Below are 15,550 nucleotides of genomic sequence, written 5' to 3' on the forward strand. Positions count from 1 at the left end.
GTACYCCTGTTGTACCAGAGGCTGAGCCATCTGGTCTTGTGAGCCTTTCTGGTTCAAGTGCTATGATGTAAGCCACTGAACACTCAGGCCGAGTCTGAAATGGCACCCTATTCCCTAAAATTAGTGCACTTAAGACGCAGACTCAATCAGCCACAGGCCACTCAGCTAAGCTGTCAAAGGCTAGTCGGTCCACTTGACAAATTTATATACTGTAAAAAGAGCGAGAAGTAGGATAAGAGAACTCCATCTCTTACGAGAAGGGGTGGTACCCCTACTGTCGCTTGCCAGTAAGCGGGTGTATTGTCCCTGTGTATCTATGTATGTATACTGTGTATTTTGCATATTGACTTTTCAAAGACACCAGACAGGTTGGCTCAGGCTGGCTTGATGGCTGCAGACAGACCGTGCTGTACTTAATGTGGTTGTTTGTTGCTGCTGAAAGGAGGACATCTGTAAATGTATGAACTKGCTCCTTCATTCCTCTATATGCGATGGGATTGTGGCAGACTAAAGATGTTCTGAGAGAAAAGAAGCCTCCTTGAGAGAATACCACTTATGCCTCCTCTAGACTAGAGACCCCCATGTATTTAATCAGACTAGACAGGTCTTTCTCCAAGCTCCTTTCTGTCAGAGGGAGGGAGAGACTTTGATTGGAGAGTTGGCGTGAGTTCATTCCGTTACACCAACCATCGATAGGACAATTGGAAATGGTGGTGCTGATGCACCATAAAACGTGTTTTAGCTGAAACCCCAAAAATGTAACTACAGTAAGACGACATGGTTTAGCTTCAGCATTCAGATGTCCTGATCTGTTCTGTTCTCAATCCTAGGCTGTTAGCTTCCTGATTTAAGACGATTCTCTCTTTAGATTAGCTTAATTCAGGATTACGATATCAGGTTCCTTGTGTGTAAATTCAAAACCAGGCCTGAACCTAAATGGATTTTTGACCTGACTCTTATTGTTATTGAAAAACTCAGCTTTCCTTTTCTTGGGTTAGACAAGGTCTATAAACAAATTGTCCAGAGGGAGAATGTGTGTCTCCCCTTGTAATATAGTTGTCATTGAATGAATGCTTTCCATAACTGCTATTGTACCTTCCCTGCGCCCTGTGAAAAKAAATCACTTTTTGCCATTTGCAGCTCCCAAGCAATCCCTATGCTGCACTGGCTAGGTGGATCAGAGGGACTGGCAGACAAGCTTGCACTGTCTGTTGGTCCTTCCCCCCCAGTCTCAAGTCCATCTGTCTGCTATAATCTGCCTTGTGAATAGATTGAGGGCTTCAGACTTCTTCACAGCTTGAACAGGATTTATAGTTTTGCTTTCAACGTCTTTCTCACTCTTCACACAGCAAAATTGCTAACAAAATATCTGGATGTCATTATTGTTTGCAACATAATTAAAGAAAAATATGTAAACGTTGTCCTTTTATTGGGTTAGAGGGGGGGTTCTCAACAAAGAACATGCACTGCTTGATATATTACATGTCTACAAAAGATCAGTTCATTTAGGGATTTTCTGATTTTGAGCTAAAGGTTTCGGGGAATGCAAGTATTAACATTTCATGATTTTCTTCAGCGAATGGCATGTATTTTCTCTTGGGTAGAAAATGATACATCATTAAATGATCATAATTACATATTGCCAGTATACTGTGTGTGTGTGAAGTATTAATATAATGGTAGGGATTAATTTTTAATGTTCACAGCTGTGATGTATGCCAAGAGATGATGGAAACCATACTTGAAACTGAATGTGATTGACAATTTACATTAACAGACCCAAAAATCTAAATCTTAAATTTCTAAGACCATGTTGGTGTCTTTAGTTATTTCTTTGCATTCTACCAGGTAAGTGCATGGTTCCACCTGGCTGGCACCTTCCTGCTATGTCTAATTGTCTGACTACAATACAAATGTCTCATGATCTTGAAAAATATAGATGAAGTGTAAAATGCAGCTCTGGGAACAGATTAATCATGCTGAGCAGTTTAGATTATGACTCAAATATACACTTGCTTAAGCAATATTTTAATTCACTTGGATACATTTGTGCAAGTGTCAAAATCTGTTTTACTGTAGCCTCTGCAAATGTTTGACTGGGTAGGTGGGGTGTACAATTGCCATAATTTTGCCATCTGCTTCTGAATGAAGAATCATTTGTATGTGGATAATAGATCAATCAACCACACACTCAACATCAACTATAAATTGTTGCCAGAATACTACTGATATGTAGCCTCAACCTGTCATGCTTCAAAATATCCATGCTGGCGGGATCCATACCTCCATTGAAGTAGGAATGTGAAATGGTTAGGTAAGAAGTTATGGTTAAGGTTTAGGGTAGGGACTAACCAAAGATCCCGGATAGCTCTGACCCTTCAAAATGTTGACTGTTTCAAGAATGCGCTGAATATCGACGTTCACCAATGTCTCGTCGCAGAATTGTGATTTCATCCACCATCCCAGAAGAAACGCTGTATCGTTTATGCAAAAAAAAAGTTCAACGTGAGTTCTCAGATCGTGTGTGCAAGACAACTTTACATACGAATATATTCCCGAGCGAATATTTCAGGTATTCAAGTCACTACCATTATAACAAGAGGCCAGCTAACGCTAGGGATCTCATTTAGAGGTCTTGTATAGCCATCTTGTTGGCATGGAGKTGAAATGTGCTTTAGCTAGGTGGCTAACTTGCAGTTTACTGATTAATGCGTTTAGTTAGCTAACACACTAGATACTATCCCCATAGTTTTACCTTTTGTATGTAGTATTTTACACGCATTTATGTCAGTTAGCTAACTTGTTAGCGTTCCAACCATTTTAGTTAAAAATTTACAATTGTGTGTTATGTGTTCTTCCTCCACGGTGAAGTGAGAATGTCACTAAACAGGTCAATGCACCCGCGGAACCACTACAAAGACAAGCCCCCGGACTTTGSCTACTTGGCCTCCAAGTATCCAGACTTCGAACAGCATGTCCACACCAACCTGGGTGGCAGAGCTATGTGAGTACAGGGCTTATTCATTAGCTACGGAAATCGTTTACCGTTTAAGAACCAAACGTAAGCAAACAGAGCAAAACTATAAGTTGTATTGGACAAATTATGGTAGTTAGGACCCTCCCCGTTTCGTTCCGGTTGCTTCCACTGAGCTAAAGGGTTGTTTCCATTTAAGAAACGTTTTGCAACAGAATCGGCGTAATGAATACGCCCCAGTACATATGCTGTAGCCCAGTTGTTCCTAACTCAGGTCCTCGAATATCCCCAACAGTTCACATTTTTATTGTAGCCCCGGATAAGCACGGCGTATTCAACTTGTCAACTAATCATCAGGCACTCAATGAGTTGAATCTCAGGTATGTTTGTCCCGGGCTACAACAAAAATGTGCTGTTGGGGGTACTTAAAGGACCGAAGTTGGGAGCCACTGCTGTTGACTATGACTTAGTGTCATTTTGTGCCACTATTGATTTGGTGTCACACCAGTAAAACCCATGTGTGTGGCAGAATTCATTTTTTTTATTGAGTGTTGCCAACTCCCCAGCATGTTCTCATTACTGTAGCTTTCTCACCTGTGTGTGTGTCCTCCCTATGTCACCTGCTAGCTGAACTCACAGTAGGAGGGGCAGAGAGTTGGAAGGAGAGAGGCATCAAAGACAGTTTGATTTTCCTCTTATCACACCATAAAAAAATATGTTTTTCTCCCTTCCTCTTTCGGAGGAAATGGGGTTTCCAGATTTTTTGTATTTAGACAGGATGACGTTATTTTTTTTTTTTAATTGAATTGAACCTTTATTTAACTACATTAACGGACATCATTGCTAACAACCATGATGATTAGTGACCTGGTCGTGGTGCTATAGTTTGTTACAGATRTTACCCATAGACACTAGCTTCCCATATAACTATTGGTGCAGGGTTTAGACAAATGCCTGTGGTTGCTTGTGATGTTCATCGGCTACAGAGGAAGAAAAAGGGATCACTGAAATTATTAATGCATGCGCTACAGACAGAATCTCAGCTCTGATGGGGAGGAGTGGAAAGTTGGAAACCAGGAGGAACCAGAGCTGGAGAGGGTATGGGAGGTGCAGAGTGGGGGTCACACAGCATGATGAGGGAGGGAGACAGTCTCAATTCTCCCTGACTGGAGGGCAGGGTCTGCCAGCCAGTAATTGGGACATACACAGGGATGTGAAATATGCACAGAGAGAGGAGAGGGCGGTGGAGGGAGAGGGACAGAGCGTGAAGGATGGATAGAGAGAGACGGAGGGACCGATAGGCAGAGAGCTTTGGGGCTGCTTTCTATCTACGAGTGGCTTTTCAGATCGCATCTCTACTGTCAATATTGTCTTCACTTTTCCTCACAGAACAAAGGCTTGAGAGAGGTTTCTCTCACAGAACTGACAAGGGGAAAGATTGTGTGATTGTGACTGCTGAGTCCTATCACATCATGGTGTCCTTTTGTGTAATTTACTCCCCTTCTGGTTGTGGGAAAACAAACACGATGGCTGCTTAAGTCAGAGACAGTCAGTTCGTCAAATTTCTGCTCTGCTAGAGCTGCACCGTTCAAATGTAAGTACTGTTATTGTGAAGTGGAAACGTCTAGGAGAAACAACGGCTCAGCCGCGAAGTCGTAGGCCACACAAGCTCACAGAATGGGACCGCTGAAGTGCGTAGCGTGTAAAAATAGTCTGTCTTTGGTTGCAACACTCACTACCTGAGTAGAGGTCGACCGATTATTGGAGGACCAAAAAAGTGATGCCGATTTATATATATTTTATTTATATTAATATATATATTTGCAATAATGACAATTACAACAATACTGAATGAACAATGAACACTTATTTTAACTTAATATAATACATAAATAAAATCTTTTTAGTCTCAAATAAATAAATGAACATGTTTGGTTTAAGTAATGCAAAAACACAGTGTTGGAGAAGAAAGTAAAAGTGCAATATGTGCCATGTAAAAAAGCTAAGTTTAAGTTCCTTGCTCAGAACATGAGAACATATGAAAGCTGGTGGTTTCTTTTAACATGAGTCTTCAATATTCCCAGTTAAGAAGTTTTAGGTTGTAGTTATTATAGGACTATTTCTCTTTACCATTTGTATTTTATATACATTTGACTATTGGATGTTCTAATAGACACTATAGTATTGCCAGCCTAATCTCGGGWGTTGATTGGCTTGAAGTCATTAACAGCGCTGTGCTTCAAGCATTGCGAAAAGCTGCTGGCAAACGGAGGAAAGTGCGGTTTGAATGAATGCTTACGAGCCTGCTGCTGCCTACCACCGCTCAGTCAGACTGCTCTATCAAATATCAAATCATAGACTTAATTATAATATAATAAACACACAGAGATACGAGCCTTGGGTCATTAATAAGGTCAAATCCGGAAAATATCATTTCGAAAACAAAATGTTTTTTCTTTCAGTGAAATACGGAACCGTTCCGTATTTTATCGAACGGGTGGCAACCCTAAGTCTAAATATTKCTGTTACATTGCACAGCCTTCAATGTTATGTTATAATTATGTAAAATTCTGGCAAATTAATTACGGTCTTTGTTTGGAAGGAATGGTCTTCACACAGTTCGCAACGAGCCAGGTGACCCAAACTGCTGCATATACCCTGACTCTGCTTACACTGAACGCAAGATGCCAGATGACCCAAACTGCTGCATATACCCGGACTCTGTTTGCACTGAACGCAAGATGCCAGATGACCCAAACTGCTGCATATACCCGGACTCTGTTTGCACTGAACGCAAGAGAAGTGACACAATTTCAGGCACCGCATTGATTATATGCAACGCAGGACAAGCTAGTTAAACTAGTAATATCATCAACCGTGTGTAGTTAACTAGTGATTAWGTTAAGATTGATTGTTTATTATAAGGTWAGTTTAATGCTAGCTAGCAACTTACCATGGCTCCTTGCTKCCTGCACTCGCGTAACAGGTGGTCAGCCTCGCAGTCTCCTCGTGGATTGCAATATAATCGGTGTCCAAAAATGCTGATTACCGATTGTTATGAAAACTTGAAATCGGCCCTAACTAATCGGCCATTCCGACTAATCGGTCGACCTCCACTACTGAGTTCCAAACTGCCTCTGGAAGCAACGTCAGCACAATAACTAACTGTTCGTTGGGATCTTCATGAAATGGGTTTCCATGGCAGAGTAGCCGCACATAAGCCTACAATCACCATGCGCAATGCCAAGTGTCGGATGGAATGGTGTAAAGCTCGCCGCCATTGGACTCTAGAGAAGTGGAAACATGTTCTCTGGCATGATGAATCACCCTTCACCATCTTGCAGTCCAATGGAATAATCTGGGTTTGGTGGATGCCAGGAGAACGCTACCTGCCCGAATGCATAGTGCCAACTTTAAGGATTGGAGCAGGAATAATGGTCTGGGGCTGTTTTTTATGGTTCGGGCTAGGCCCCTTAGTTCCAGTAAAGGGAAATCTTAATGCTTCAGCATAGTGACATTCTAGACGATTCTGTGCTTCCAACTTTGTGGCAACAGTTTGGGATAGGCCTTCTCCTGTTTCAGCATGACAATGCCCCCGTGCACAAAGCTAGGTCCATACATAAATGGTTTGTCGAGATCAGTGTGGGAGAACTTGACTGGCCTGCACAGAGCCCTGACCTCAACCCCATCAAACACCTTTGGGATGAATTGGACCGCTGACTGCGAGCCAGGCCTAATCGGTCAACATCAGTGCCCGAGCATACTAATGCTCTTGTGAGTGAATGGAAACAAGTCCCCGAAGCAAGGTTCCAACATCTAGTGGAAAGCCTTCTCAGCAGCCTCCACTAAACGCAAACCATATGGAATGGTGTATCGCTGAAGAATGCTGTGGTAGCCATGCTGGTTAACCTGTCTAGGACTGGGGAACCCCGTTCCACTAGCGGAACCCCTCGCCAATGAAATTGCAGGGCGACAAATACAAATCAACAGAAATCTCATAAATCKAATTTCTCAAACATACAAGTATTAGGCACCATTTTAAAGATAACATTCTCGTTRATCCAGCCACAGTGTCTGATTTCAAAAATGATTTACAGCGAAAGCTCCACAAACGATTATGTTAGGTCACCACCAAGTCACAGAAAAACTCAGCCATTTTTCCCACCAAAGAGAGGAGTCACAAAAAGCACAAATAGAGATAAAATGAATCACTAACCTTTGATGATCTTCATCAGATGACACTCATAGGACTTCATGTTACACAATGCATGTATGTTTTGTTCGATAAAGTGCATATTTATATCCAAAAATCTAATTTTACATTGGTGTGTTATGTTCAGTAGTTCAAAAAYATGCTGTGATTTTGCAGAGAGCCACATCTATTCACAGAAATACTCATTATAAATGTTGATGAAAATTCAGGTGTTATGCATGGAACTTTAGATACACTTCTCCTTAATGCAACCGCTGTGTCAGATTTYWAAAAAACTTTACGGATAAAGCATAATCTGAGTACGGCGCTCAGAGCCCAAACCAGCCAAAAKAAATATCCGCCATGTTGCGCAGTCAACATTAGTCAGAAATAGCATTATAAATATTCACTTACCTTTGATGATCTTCATCAGAATGCACTCCCAGGAATCCCAGTTCCACAATAAATGTTTTATTTGTTCGATAATGTCCATCATTTATGTCCAAATAGCTTMTTTTGTTWGGGCGTTTAGTAAACAAATCCAARCGCGCGTTCAGGTCCAGCCGAACRTCAGATGAAAAGTTGAAAAAGTTATATTACAGGTCGTAGAAACTTGTCAAACTAAGTATAGTATCAATCTTTAGGATGTTTTTATCATACATGTTCAATAATGTTCCAACCGGAGAATTCCATTGTCTGTAGAAAAGCAAAGGAACGGGAGATACCTCTCATGTGAACGCGCGTGACTGAGAACGAGGCTGCTGCCAGACCGCTTAGTCAAACAGCTCTCATCCGGCCCCCCTTCACAGGAGAAGCCTGAAACCACGTTCTAAAGACGGTTGACATCTAGTGGAAGCCTTAGGAAGTGCAACATTACCCATATCCCACTGTGTATTCGATAGGGGCTGAGTTCAAAAACTACAAACCTCAGATTTCCCACTTCCTGTTTGGATTTCTTCTCAGGTTTTTCCTGCCATATGAATTCTGTTATACTCACAGACATCATTCAAACAGTTTTAGAAACTTCAGAGTGTTTTCTATCCWATACTAATAATAATATGCATATATTAGCATCTGGGACTGAGTAGGAGGCAGTTTACTCTGGGCACGCTATTCATCCAAAAGTGAAAATGATGCCCCCTATCCCAAAGAAGTTATTAAGTGTGTCTTGAATTCTAAATAAATCACCAACAGTGTCACCAGCAAAGCACCATCACACCACCTCTTCCATACTTCACAGTCGGAACGACACGTGGAGATCAACCGTTCACCTACTCTGCATCTCACAAAGACATGGCGGTTGGAATCAAAAATCTCAAATTTGGACTCATCAGACAGATTTCTGCTGGTCTAATGTCCAGTGCTCGTGTTTCTTGGCCCAAGCAAGTCTCTTATTATTATTATTATTGGTGTCCTTTAGTAGTGGTTTCTTTGCAGCAATTCGGCCATGAAGGCCTGATTCATGCACTCTCCTCTGAACAGTTGTCTGTTACTTGAACTCTGTAAAGCATTTATTTGGGCTGCAATTTCTTAGGCTGGTAACTCTCTAATGAACTTATCCTCTGCAACAGAGGTAACTCTGGGTCTTCCTAACTCTAAACGAAAGGTATCCTTTCAGTTCAGCGTATTAGCACCTCACCTGTATACCGGAAGTTGATGMTGTTGCTATGCAACCTCTTGCTAGCTTGTTGGCATAACAAATGACTAGCTAGACATTTTACGATTTCGGGTGTGTTTTGTATATTCAATCTGGAGTGCCAGAGTGCACTCTGGGCGTTCGTAAATCTAAAGTGTTGTCAGATTGTTCTGTTGGTAAATTCAGAGTGTTTCGCTCGGGGCGTTCAGAACGCACACTGATGCTCTGGTGGAGGAGTAGGGTTGATCCGAGCGTTCTGACCTCACAATGGCTGTCAAGCACCCAAGCGAATGTTGGCTAGCTTGCAGCTACTAACATACACAAATGAGAGAACACCTCTCTCTGACCATTKTACTCCCCCTAGCAGAGCTGGTCAGGCTGTTTTCATGTTATCCAGAGCGTTGGTGACTGTAACTGTGCTACTAACAACAATTTAGTTATGCTTTTTTTTGCCGACTTTTACTGACTGGCCATATTCAACAGGTGTTTAGCGTTCGTAAATTCATCAGTTACTCTGCTCTCTGGTACACTCACATTAGAGTGCTCTGAAATCAGAGTAGAAACCCAGAATGAACAATGTCCATTGAGAATGCACAACGACTACACCACTTAGCTAAGAATGACRTGAAKAATCAAATCAATAAAMGATGGGTAGTTAATATACTGCCTGGCAAGTTCGATTTATTAGTATCCAACTAACATTACCTAACATACCGATACATACTGCTGTAATGCTATGCGGTTCGTAAGGATAGTGTAGCTAACAAATTGTCAGCCAACATAAGGTGTAACGTAACTTATTTAAAAAGTCATTACTTTATTACATTGCTCAACATTTTCGTAATATTTGTCATAATTAGTTAAAGMAATGAATTTGTATCCTCTCTCGTTGTACTTCGGCTGAATATTTTCCGCCATTCTCTTCAAATCTGAAAACGTTGTGGCATTTTCTGAACAGCATGTACCTAGTGTCCACTGCTGTATTCTTCGCATTTGGGTGAATTTAGTACGACATCCGAGAACTTTTAGCATACTAACTATGACCAATAAGTATACTACATACTCAATTTATATCACAAATAGTAGGGTTGGGTTAGTATGAATATTCGAACACAGCTTMTGCTTCTGCTGGTGAGGGGCAGGTTGTCTAAGCGCGCACACACACCCTGGCAAAAGATTTTCAGCTGGCAGGCAGACACTCAAATAGGTTTCTGAGTGACAGAGTAATGGCTTTGCATAGGCACTTTGTTGGACTGGAGAAAAACTCCTTTAAAGGAACGTTTAACCGGATCCCATGAAACATTTAATTTACAAGGTGAAATAAAGTTTTGCATTAAGAAGCTTAGAGGCTAGATTGAAAGCCCTCAGCAGTCCTGGTTGACCAGTATTGCCTTCGCCTGTGTCTGCAGGACAGGTTATTATGGCTGGGTAGGTAGCCAGGTGCAGTAGAGAGAAAGACCAGACATACAGACAGGCAGGAGARGAAAGGGAGGCTATTGGGATAATGTTGTTTTTGATGTCAACTCAACTGCGCAGTCATCACTGCACCTGGTGCTGGGCTAGAGTTGACGTCGCGTAATAGAGCACATCTCTCTTGCTCTTATTCTCTGCCTTGTGTACTTTCTATACCTCCATCTTGTCTCTGTCCTTTCCTTCTCTGCATCCTCTTTCTGTCTTGCTCACTCTCTTCCTCTTCCCTCATTCCCCCTCTCTCTCTCTCCCYCTGACTGCGGTCTCTGTTTGAGGATGAAGAGTGTCCTGAGTTGCTAGCTTCTCTTTGATTCCTGCTAATGAAGGACCGAAGTCACAAACCTCCCCAGCCATGGTGTAGCCTGTCCAGCACCACTCCAATTAGTAGAGGGTACCCCCCCCATATATATGTGTGTGTACACYCCTCTCATTCGTACTCCAGGAAATTATTATCCAGCCTCGTCTTTGTGGTGAAATTGCCAACGGTCTGTTCAGTGTGAAAATGACATTGTGTAAATGCAGATGATTGCAGACACATATGCCGATGTCACCACCAGGTGCAAGCATCTACTGTGTGAGTGAAAGCATATTGGCGTGGGCTGTGGGTATTTTCATTGTGAATGTGCAGAGCGTATGAGGTAGTTTATCAGCAGTCTGCCGTGGCTGTTTTAGTGAATATCTGGGTGAGCTGTTTAAATGTGCTTGATGTCCATCTGCAGCAGCCAGGTGTTGATTACAGAAGAGAGAATCATTACTATACAGTACATGACTCACTGACAAACTGACAGAAGGACAGACGGATAGTGAGATGACTCGCTGACAGAACTAAAGACACTGACAGACAGAAAGAGCTTCATTACCATACGTGACTCACTGATGGACAGAACGACAGACCGAGAGGGAGACGACAAACAACCTCTTTCTCTAGAGTTTGCTYACTACCAGACCCACATGGGTTCAAATATTATTTGTTTTCTTTCAAATATTTCAGCAGTGCCTTATTGAGCTGGCCTGGTGCAATGGAACAAATGTAATAGTCCTAAAAGTGCAAGATTCTTCAACTGAAAACAGACCTACCAGTGAGACATGTCTTCATCCTGAACAGGGATAGGGGGAGATGATTGAAAGAAGTTGGAAGCGGGATGTGGGGAGGGTGGGAGTGAGAACTTTGGAGAGAGGGATGAGAGAGAATTTGCCTTTAGAATTGAAAGTAGATATATTTTGGGGTTCTCGTCAAGGAGAGGGAGGAAGAGCAATAGAAGAGAAATGGACAGTAAAAAGACCACAGAGCAAAATGTGTATGAATGGAGTGAATAGTAAAGGGGAGATGAGAGAGGGGTGAAGATGAGTACAGAGGAGATGGATAGATGGGACTCAGATGGCAGAGAGAGATGGGATTAGGAATCATGAACCAGAAAGATGACCCAGCCCAGGCGTTCCATCATGGCTGTCTCTGGCTGGCTGACGACCCTTGATGCCACGGCAGTAGGGGGAGGAGGGGGCATTAAAAATTCAACACTCTCTGGGTGACATTTAATTTGGCTGTCATTCTTTTTTTTTGGGGGGGGGGGGGGAATTACCAGCAGAGAAATCATCCATGGTGGGTAGAGGAGTTTTTCCCTTCCTTTAATAAATGGAGTAATTGAACTTTCCATCTCACAGTGGGTTCCTTCCTGGTGCTCTGCTTGCATTATTAACACAGTGGAAGGCAGGAGGAGGAGGTGAAAGGAGAAATATGCATGGATCAGTCTGAAAACGAGCYCCTAGCTAGACCAAATACAGTACCTTCAGAAAGTATTCACACCCCTTTACCTTCTCCATATTTTGTTGTTAGTCAGAATTTAAAATTAAGGWTGTGTCACTAATCTATACACAATACTCCATAATGTCTAAGTGGAATTTTGTTAGTATATTTCTAAGATGAAATGTCTTGTCAATAAGTATTCAACCCCTTTTGTTATGGCAAGCCTAAATATGTTCAGGAGTAARAATGTGCTTAACAAATCGCATATAAGTTGTGTGGACTCATTCTGTGTTTAATAATAGTGGTTACATGGTTTTTGAATGACTTCCCCCATCTCTGTACCCCACACAGAATCATCTATATAGATCCCTCTACAGAGTAGTGAATTTCAAGCACAGATTCAACCACAAAGACCAGGGAGGTATTTCAATGCCTCGCAAAGAAGGGCACTGATTGGTAGATGTGTTAAAATAGAAAAGCAGACTCTTAATATCCCTTTGAGCATGGTGAAGTTATCAATTAGATTTTGGATGGCGTATCAATACACCCARTCGTTAAAAATATTTAGGAGTCCTTCCTACTGTAATTCAGTTGCCAGAGAGGAAGGAAACTGCTCAGGGATTTTACCATGAGGCCAATACTGATTTTAAAACAGTTTAATGGTTGTGATAGGAGATTACTGAGGATGGATAAACAACATAGTACATTAACAAACATAAATTACAAATTGAAAAGATGGAAGCCTGTACAGAATAAAAATATTACAAAACATGTATCCTGCAAAAAATGTGGCAGACAAATTCACTTTTTGTCCTGAATACTAAGTGTTTGGGGCTAATCCAACTCAACACATCACTGATGATGTGATCACTCAACACATCACACACTCTTCATATTTTTAAGGAAGCTGATGGCTGCATCATGTTATGGGTATTGTCATTGGCAAGGATTAGGGATTTTTTTGTTGATTTAAAAATAAACAGAATACAGCTGTGAGAACAGGGAAATCKTGTTCAATCTGCTTTCCAACAGACACTGGGAGACAAATTCACCTTTCAGCAGGACAATAGCCTTAAACACAAGGCCAAATCTACATTGGAGTTGCTTACCAAGACGACATTGAATGTTACAGTTTTGACTTAAATTGGCTTAAATCTATGGCAACAGTTGAAAATGGCTGTCTAGCAATGATCAACAATCAACTTGACAGAGCTTGAAGAATTTTTAAAAATGTTCAATTCAGGTGTGCAAAGCTCTTAGAGACTTACCCCAAAAGACTCACAGCTGTAATTGCTGCCAAAGCTGCTTCTACAAAGTATTGACTCAGGTGTGTGAATACTTATCTAAATTTGATATTTCTCCATTTCATTTTCAATAAATGTACTAACATTTTTAAAGACATGCTTTAACTTTGTCATTATGGGGTATTGTGTCTAGATGGGTGGAAAATTATATATTTAATCCATTTTGAATTCAGGCTGCAACATAACAAAATGTGGAATAAATCAAGGGGWATGAATACYTTCTGAAGGCACTGTGTATGCTAACCTTGCAGATTTGTAGGAGCTGGATAGGTAGCTTATATGGTGGAAGTGCACTAAATCACCTCAACCTCCATGATTGGTCGACTGGGTTACTGATTACAGTCAACTGATTACCAGGACCTCTCTGATTGGTGCGCTCGTTAACCGATGATACCACCTGATCCGCATGGACTTGGATTGGTACTGAGCACTTCACTGAAGATAAATGTGGCTTCTTTGAATGGCTTCAACTTCCCCTTGAATAGTTTTTTCGTTATACCTAATGAGCTCTTCTACATACTTAGAAGTACCTTAATTTAAAGTGCAGTCTTGGCTACACCTCTGAATGAGGAACAGACAATACAGTTTGTGTTCAGTGCACAACCTGAAGTGGGAAGAGGAGCTGCTAATCTGTAAAATAATTATACTGTGCTTTCAGAAATAAAATGAGTTTGCCCTGAAGGTCACCTCTCTATCTCTCTCTGTGCGGATGAAGGACTACGCTAGCGGASGGTGGAGGCGTGGGGCTTACTTGCTGCTGGCTTCTTCAGCTGCGGCAGTTGGTTCCCTAGATAGATATGGGTTTGTTCATCTCACTGCCCTAGGACTGTTCTAGTGCTCATCAGTTTCCCCTCTCCCAATTTTTTTCTTCGACTCCCTCTGCTGTTATTTTTCTCTCTCTCACACTTTCTATCTCTCTCTCACACACACACACACACACACACACACACACACACACACACACACACACACACACCATCTCCCCCCTTCTAATTGATGTACTCCCCCTTTCTCCTTGTTCCTGTCATCTGTTTCTCACAATCTGTATTTCCTAATGCAGAGAGAAATTGCTGAGTATGCCTCTCTGCCCAGGTAGTTTGGAGTCCGTAGGGAGACCAGAACTCCCTGTCCACTCATCCACCACAGCCCACAACCTTCCGAACCACAGATTTCAACCTACCTCCCTCGCACAACCTTTCTCTGTTTTCATTACGAAAAGTTTTTAGGCTTCTTGCATCCCTTATCATTCGCCATCCACCTCMTCTTATTCCTGTAACACCTGCACACCTACAAGATTAATTCTCTCATAAACATGTTTTACCGGTTTGTCCCATGTCCCACACCGTCCATCGTCACCACCGTCTGGCGCACAAACGTCCACCCTAMAATGTGTGTCTCGATCTCGTGCACGCTCACGCTTCTTCCGGTATCAGCCATATTGCTCCAGCGTGGCTGGATTTACGTGCGCTTACTGCCTGTGTGTGCCGGTGGGCCCGGATGGTTGCCATGGAGACCTGGCGTTGCAGTGCTCTGCAGTACATACGTGCACACACTCGTCACGGTCTAAAAATAGAGGGCTGGGCAGGCTCTGAACGGCCTCGTTCTCTGCATGTTAATCATTAGACTCTGAGAAGAGCGAAACTGTGAGACCTGAAGACACTTTGAGCTAGTGGATAGGCTTTAGCTCAGCGGGCTARCACCGTCTTCAGGGACCCCGGTCTGTCACATATGTACTATATAACTCAGGCTATGTGCCTATGGGGGAAACTAACTCGTCTTCGCCCTGTAGTGCTGCTCATCATCAGTGATAGTCTCTCCTCTACGCCGTAGCTGTGGTGGATACACTCTCCTTCTTGTCCCCCAAACCCAGCAAGGAGGTGCCAGACGATCCTATCACCAGGAGGCGTCTAATTGCTGTCTGTGGAGGTGTGAATGCAGACAGACTGGTTAATTACACATCTGTCCCTTCTCTTTGTCTCTCAAACCCAAAACATGCTTTCCAGGCAGTGAAAATCATAGAAATGTAGAGAGGGAGGTGTGGGGGTCTGTTTGGTGGGGGTCTGGTTAATGCTGGAAAATATTATTTCTGTATCATTAGCGAGGAAGTGTAAATTGATAAGCTCTTTATTTAATTTGTCATCGGGTTTCATCGTGGTGGTTGACGTGCGATGAGCAGTAATGAGGGGGGAATGGGCGATATGGAGCACTGGGCTATGGGCGATATGGAGCA

The 15,550-nt window shown here is 42.3% G+C and overlaps 1 pseudogene; it reads left to right on the forward strand.

Moving 5' to 3' along the window:
* The first annotated feature begins 2,327 nt into the window (after positions 1-2,327).
* LOC111982681 (RNA N(6)-adenosine-methyltransferase mettl16-like) overlaps positions 2,328-15,550 on the forward strand; it is a 36,098-nt pseudogene continuing 22,875 nt past the window's right edge.

Source organism: Salvelinus sp. IW2-2015, linkage group LG22 (genome assembly GCF_002910315.2).
Source record: "Salvelinus sp. IW2-2015 linkage group LG22, ASM291031v2, whole genome shotgun sequence".
In the NCBI taxonomy this organism is placed as follows: Eukaryota; Metazoa; Chordata; class Actinopteri; order Salmoniformes; family Salmonidae; genus Salvelinus; species Salvelinus sp. IW2-2015.